General features: G+C 32.4%; 1 long non-coding RNA gene across 1 annotated transcript; it reads right to left on the bottom strand.

The window, feature by feature from the left end:
* Nucleotides 1-852: 852 nt before the first annotated feature.
* Nucleotides 853-3354, bottom strand: LOC117113454. The gene is made up of 4 exons (XR_004446218.1): nucleotides 3111-3354; nucleotides 2798-2863; nucleotides 2396-2450; nucleotides 853-2050 (listed from the first exon to the last, which is right to left on the bottom strand). It is a non-coding gene; the product is annotated as an uncharacterized LOC117113454 (long non-coding RNA).
* Nucleotides 3355-8076: the final 4722 nt, after the last annotated feature.

Here is an 8076-nt window from a genome sequence, read left to right on the forward strand (position 1 = left end):
CTATTTTATGCATCAATATGATTTTAAATTTGTTTTTCATATTATTTTCATACTGTTCCTTCAGGCCTATTATTTTTTTAATTTCTCATCATCTTCTGGCTTTATTCCACTCCAATTATTATTGTATAATTATTATTTTTACTCATTTTACCCTCCTATATTAGTATAAGTGAACCAAATAATTTGCTCTTGGTTGGGTTTTGGAAATATTGTTTTGTTCAGCAAAAAAATTAATATTTATCGTTCTTATAAAATATTTGTTCAGGTCTTGGAAAAAGAGTTTGAGCCATCGGGAAAGAAAAAATATTGTGAAGTTGTGCAGGAGTGGGCAAAAAAGTATGTTTGTTGGGTGACTTCGTTGACACAGCGGAGTTCCAAATGAAATGCTTGGGACGTTTATGAGCTTAAAGAATCATATTCAAAACATTTATACTAGGCATTCAGAGCACTTCCCAAATTGCTTTCATCCTCATATACAGGAAAAAATAGAGGAATAAATGGCTAAAAAACCAGGTACAAAATATGAGCTTATAGCAGAGGTAATCCAGTTGTGTAGCAGTGGGAAGAAAGACCTACAAAACTCCATTCCACAACTCAGTTCTCCACCACCACCTGTTTTTTCAGCATTTAGCAGACCAGAGAAAGATGTAGCAATAGCTAAACATCTTTCAAGATTTAGCAGTCTCACGTAAACAAGAATCTCAAACCAAAAGGCTCTTTTCAGAGCCATTATTTAACAAAAGAGAAGCAGTTGTATAGCTGTGTTTTTTTATTTCATTTAATTTGTTCACTCACAAACTTAATAGTAAAAGAAATAAGAATAATAATACATTACATAATAAGTGTGTGAAATTAAGAGGCCAAAATAAGTTTAGAATCAAACTTTAAGCCATGACCACCAGATAAAATTATATTAAGCATCCATCAATAAAATATTATAAATACAATTTAATAATAAATAAATAATAAAAGTTGAATTAAGGCAGTGTGTCAATTATTCATTAATTTTACCAAAATGTCAAATTTACAAACAAGCACATAGCAATTATAACACTACACACTACAGTAATTATTCATAGAGGTCTTATGAAGATAAGCCTATCCAATAGTGAAGTTAAAGGGTCGAAACCAGGACATAACTCTGACTTTAGATTGACAATGATTGAAAAATGTTAAATACAGGCACAATGTATACATCCTATGTACAGAGTCCAGTTAGAACATGTAATTATATATCGCATTGATATATTATTATTATTATCATATACATACATACATACAAATATATATTTGTATATTTTCTTATGATATAAGTCATTATAATTCAGCTTGTCAGACGGTCTTTAAGGCACAAGGCTACACCACCTTCGTTAGACCCACTCTTGAATATGCCTCTGCCGCTTTAGCTCCTCACACACAAGCCAATATCAATATACCTGTATATATATATATATATATATATATATATATACACTTAACATTAATATATATATACAAAATAAAATTATTTAATTCAAGATTTGAAAAGGACATTTATCAACTTTATGATGTTTTAAGTATTCCGCATGAAGTGCGATGCAAAAGTGGATCCGTATTTGATGGAATCGAGGCATTTTGTATGTTTTTTTTATCGTTTTGCGTATCCATGTTGATACTCGGTCAGTAACAGAGTTGATTTTGGCAACGTCCAAAATCTTGGATATCATTATTTACGACAATTGTAACCATCTTTTGGAAACCCTCCAACAGCCATGACTTGCTCCAGGTAAGCTTCAAGAATTTTGTAATGTTATTCAAACTAAGGGCGCACCGCTCAACAACTGTTGGGTGGGGGGGTTCATAGATGGGACGGTTCGACCCGTTTGTAGACCTGTACAGTCGCAAAGAATTAAGTAAAATGGACATAAAAGAATTCATGGTAATAAATTTCAGTCCGTTGTCGCTTTGATTGGACTAATCGCAAACCTCGGCTCTTCGAATTATATTTGTAGCTAAAAATATTTGAATTGAGCATCTCTTTTACTGAATCATTGTCCATTCTTCATCCCATCTAAATAGGAAAAAAATTAATTTAAATTCCTTAAAAATTATTATAAATGGCATTTGTTGAAGTTCACTCAAGAATAAAGTTTCATTATTGCATTAATCAACATGACACTACATAAAGTTGATGTAAAGGGGCTTAGTATTTGAGGTCATCATAATAGTACTCATTTTTAAGAGATACATTAAGTCCTCATTTTATTAGTAGAAAAAAATAATTAAAAAATTAAGATGGTAATCTTAATTAACAAAGTAACAAAAACTTTAATAGGTTTGAGTTAAATATTGTCAGTGGTATTGAAGGAATATATACTGTAATATTTGTTCATTCACATTGACATATCACTGATACCTCTTGATCTTGTTTGTTGCTGATTCTTGATCCGCTGGTGTGGTCAATGGTGCTCCTGAAATTAATAAAATTATACATTGATTGAAATATTATTTGTATTTATTATTTTATATTATTATTGTTTATTATTATTATTATTATTATTATTATTATTATTATTATTATTATTATTATTATTATTATTATTATTATTAACAGTGTTGTTGTTGTTGTTGTTATTATTATTAATATTTGGTTATTTATTATTTTTGTTATTTATTATTATTTATTATAATTGATATGATTTTTTACTATTATTATTATTATTACTATTATCTATTTGAGGTTATTACAAACAAGTAGTTTTGCCTGCCATGGTGACCGTATTCTAAGACAAGATCAATAAGGTTATGGAAAACTTACCAGTACAAATCAGCCTATCTTGAAAACCTACAACAATGGGTATTGCTCCTGGTGTTTGTTGTCCATCTGAAACAGATACAGTAAGCGTGTACAAAACTGGTAAAAAAACATAGACCCAAAATGTGTGTTGTAAAATTGCATAAATGTATTACAGTATTAACAACAAAAAAAAGAAAGAAAAAGAAATCTCTACCCAAAATACGAACATACCTAGGTCTCAGGCCTCTATAAAATATCTAGACCTAAATAAAACAGCACATAAGTTACTAAAATCTAATTTAACGAAAAAGCAGTAATATAGGAATTAACGTACATGCAAAAAGCTGTTGGAGAGTTGAATCCAGAACTTGCAGTTGTAGTGGATAGAGTATTGAACGTTAATCTGAAAAAGTAAAATCAATGACTATTTACTAACTTAGGCCTAGGTACAGTATGTCATATATTACAGGCCTAGGCTTACTCATTATTAATATTATACATCATTTATTTTTTAGGACCTGGCCTAGCCCTCCTAGGCCATGTCTAATTATAGGATTAATAAATAGCCCAATGCTGCTTTTTCGTATCTAATTTATTTTATTTATTTTTTTCTTCAATCCATATATTCTTGTAGTGTTTTATGTCTTTATGGTAGTAGTAGTAGTAGTAGTAGTCTAGACCTAGGCCTACTATAGACCTAGCCTAGGCCTATATACTACTAGGCCTAGCCTAGGCATTATTAGGCATGGGGTGGGCGTTCGCAAAGTTTAGTTTAGATCTGGATATTGATCAAAGCCTTACGTTATTTTTACTCTATGAAAGCAAAAAAAATAAAAGTGATATACCTATACCATTATCATCATATGAATCATATTCATATATGACGTTTAAACTTACAATTTTCTAGCCATATTTTCTTGGTGAACAACAAAACCCAGCAAGAGTTTTGCGAGCTTGAAAACAAATCTAGTGTTGACTTGTTGTTGACATGATCGACTGCCAATCGACGTACTGTGATTGGTCAGAAGTATATGTCTGCGACGACGGATTCCCGGCTGATAATGAGAAGGATGATGATTCAAGTACAGCAGATAATGATGATAATGTAGAGGATGATGATTCTAGTACAGCAGATACGGTAATCATTGAAGATGACCAGCATGATGATGGAAATATAGACAGAGAAGACAGTGAGGTGGTCCCAAATAGTGAAGAATTATTTTGGGAATATACAAGTCAATTATATCCATTATACCCAAATCGAATGTTAAACACCCTTGATGATTTAAGGGAAGTACAGGAAGAAGTGGTATCAACCTCTGTAAAGGATACAGGAATCACTGTCATGAAAACAAATAACACGGAAGCAAGGCGTTGGGACAAGGTCCACTATTGTATGTACTGTCATATTCCACAAAAGAAGCTACCACGACATCTCTCCACATTACATAAAGATGAAAAATCAGTGATCAAATGGTTGAATGAAAACAACAAGGAGAAAAGATCAGCCAAATAAACAAAAATTAGAAACTTGGGGAATCATTTACATGAAGTAATGCTAAATCCATTAGAAGGTACAGTACATATATTTTAAATGATCAATATTTTGTTTAAAGATGTTATTGTTCCCTGAAAAATGACCAAAAAATCATTATCAACTTCATTATAGAAATGAGTGCATTTTTAAACAATGTACCCAAATAATAATAATAATTAAAAAAAACAAGTAAAACATTTTTAAATACATTAATTTCTTTGATAATTTTTATATTTCTTCAAAGTCAGCAAGTTAATTTCAAGGTTAATTTTTGTGATTTGTTGGTCATTTTTTTTACAGGGGACAATGTATCTATATATTAATTCTACTAACGCCCCGGTGTAAGTTCACCTATCTCTTCTAAAACGGCTGGCATGAATGTGCTCATATCTCATACTCTGGGGTTTCTATATGTCACGACCACATTCCGCTACTTTTCAAGGCTGGGTATTGGATAACAATGAAAAAACAGCCAAAAGCCACCGGAAATCATGTACCTGTTTCGCCATGTTTCGCGAGTTTATTTATAAATCCCTCTGTTAATCTGTACCGCAGTGCTCAGATCTGAAAAATATCGCGTAAGGCCGCAAAAGAAACAGTCTATGTTTCGCAACTTCATTACGTCACCGCGCACACCTCACGTCAACAAAATAATATGAGCAGCATGTTCCCGTACTTGCCTCTAACGCCACAGAGTACCCAATGTATACTGAATATTACTGTAGTCATATGGCTCAAAACATCAGCAATAAATTGGCATGTTTTAGAAATTGATCAGGTAAAAATAAAGATATGCCTGTGCACAAGGCATGATATAAGCTAGGCCTAATCATTTCGGCTAGGGCTAACCGCTGCCACATGAGTGGCCAATTATAGGCCTATGCCCCTCTCTCTAAAATCTGGGTCGATTTGGATTGAGTCAAAATGGCTATTCTTCCGCAATGCCCTAGTGCAGTCTCTTATACACATCTAGATGTGTATAAGAGACAGATACTGTTCCAAGTAACTCGTCGTCGCAGATCTCTAAAATCTGGGTCGATTTGGATTGAGTCAAAATGGCTATTCTTCCGCAATGCCCTAGTGCATTAAGATAGCAACACTGAAGTTTAAGTTTACGGTCAAGCCAGCTCCACCAATCAGTAAGGGGGTGGGGTGGGCACGGGGTGGGGGGACAGGCTTCCCCATTTTGCCACTAAATTTTAGAAATTTCAGTGCATATTAATGTTATGTCCTACTCACTTCTATCTCACATCTATTCTAAAATGTTCCCCCCACCCCAACCATTGGAAAAATTCTGGATCCACCCTTCATTAAACCGGACAATAATTCCTCAAAAGGACTATTCAGCAAAGACACTCAAAACATTATCTACAAAGACGTCTTTCAGAAAAATAATGACATTTTAACCATAACATCTACAACGATTGCCTCCTCGACTTCCCATAACATTCAACAATATACATCGCCACCTTTCCCCACTCATTCAACACCGTGCGGAGCACAGTTATATGCTAGTACATCTTTAATATTTTTATTTTCTAGGATATAAGGAAATGATGTTAAAATGTTAAATGGTAGACTGAGAAATGCGATACATAACAGACAACATTCTTACTGATGAAGACTACATACTTGCAGACTTAAATTATGTGTTTCCCCCATTTTTATTTAATTTTTAGTTTTCAACTTGTTTATTTTTTCAGAGGTTGATGCTGAGTGTGAATCGGATGATGACGATCACATGAGGAACAAAATAATGTTGGTGAGTTTTAGAGATAAAAATATAATTTTGTAAATACCCAAGATGATATTTTAATTTTTTTATTTATAAAATGTGTGTGTCGGATTGTTAGTGTTAATATTGAATTAATATATTTACCATTTAAAAAGATTGTTTTGAACTTTAACTTTTTGTAAAAATCTCAGTGATGTTAACCAGCAGGGTTTATTGGATATATAATTCAATTTCCCTCTTGTCTTGAATTAGCTTCAGAGTCTTATATGGGGTGAATTGTCACCAAAAGCAAGTACAGTACCTTCATAGAATAAACTGTAACATGTTTTATTAAATTTCATTGTTAAAGACTATTGTAACATTTCTAACTCACTCATATTAAAATGCAAGGGGTAGAACATGTCTTGCTTCCGATTAAGTACATAAGAAAAATGTTTATTAATTGATTATTAACCTCAACAATAACAATAACACTTTGTATTTTACAGACTATCAATTCATTACACTGCCTGGTAAATTTATATTATTTAATGTACCACGTACTCTATATTCTGGTGTATAAGCTGACTCAAAAGTTTGAGAAATCTCATTTATGATTTTTGGGCTAATTGCTAAAGTTCAGAAACCCCACAAACCTGCCAAACCCCACAAATTAAAAAAAAAAACACTGTAGAGCCCAACAAATCCACTTGATTGTGATATAGGACTCACTTTTTATCTTAATAAATTAAATAAGTTTATGTTCATAAGAACCTATTTTATGAGTGCAAGTGAAAAATACCTGAAAATACACTGAAAACCTCCAAGAAAACACTGCATCAACATCTAAACCCCTTGATTGTGATTGGATCAATGTAGTACAGGATTCACTTGGTATTTCAATAAAAAAAAAATAATTGTATGCCCATAGCAACCTATATTTGGGGTAAAAATTTGTTTAAAAAAATTCCTGAACCCCGCAAATCAAAAACACATTACAAAACCATCCAAAACCCCTTGATAGTATTGGACTCAATTGGTAAAAAAAAAATGTTTGGCTCGTGTTTTCATCTTCATATATTTTTTTTATTCTTTCACATTTCCAAACATCTGTACACTAGTGTTTACAGTGCATAGAGACTTTTTGTATTTTGCACTATGTAAATTTAAAACCATTAACCATTACCACATGATAATCATAACCAAGGTTCTTTAAACAGAAATGGGTTTTTTTTTTAACCCAAAAAATAAGTTATGAATATAAAATGATTTAATTTGTTTAATGAGGACAAATTTAGAAACCAAAAATTTGTATATTGTGCGCATTAGTCACCCTCTCCCCAGTTTTTAAATCTAATTTACTAATTTAAGACTTGACTTATACAGCTGGTGGGGCCAACAAGGACCCCGGTGGAGTCCACTACTCAAAACATTCTTTATTCAAAATAGTAATAATCACAAAAAAATGTGCATTTAAAATACCAGATCACATTCTTATACACCCTCCCCTAAGCAGTCACTAAAACATACCCCCCGCCCCTTGATATTTCCCTGCTGCCTAACCATTTGCACATGGCACAACCGCGAAAAAATAGAAAAGACTCTTTTTAAATAATGCTTGACTCTTCTATTGTTTTTTATACTTGTTTCATCTATTTCATCACAATGTTTTATGTTTTAATTTATAACCTATTTTGTTTTTCTAAAGATTTCAACCACCACCTCTGACAAACAACTCGAAACAAACACGAAAAATACGATGGACTGAGAAAGAGACTGCAGCCGTTGTGAGGCACCTTGGAAACCATATTCTCACAAATATAGTTCCCAGTAAGAAAGATATAGATATCTGCTTAAGAAAAGAAGGGGACACACTTTACAGAAGGTCCTGGAAAAACATTAAGGACTTCTGTCGAAACAAAATCGTAAAGAAATCCAGGTAACTGCACAAGTTTGTTAATTAGTTGTTTATGATTAGCAGTGTGAGTTGTAGTGCTTCCATTTTTGCATTTAGATTTGAACCATGTCAAAAATGTTGATTTGTACTTG

Source organism: Anneissia japonica, unplaced genomic scaffold (assembly GCF_011630105.1).
Source record: "Anneissia japonica isolate Jap-2015-1 unplaced genomic scaffold, ASM1163010v1 scaffold287877_len585272_cov192, whole genome shotgun sequence".
NCBI lineage: Eukaryota > Metazoa > Echinodermata > Crinoidea > Comatulida > Comatulidae > Anneissia > Anneissia japonica.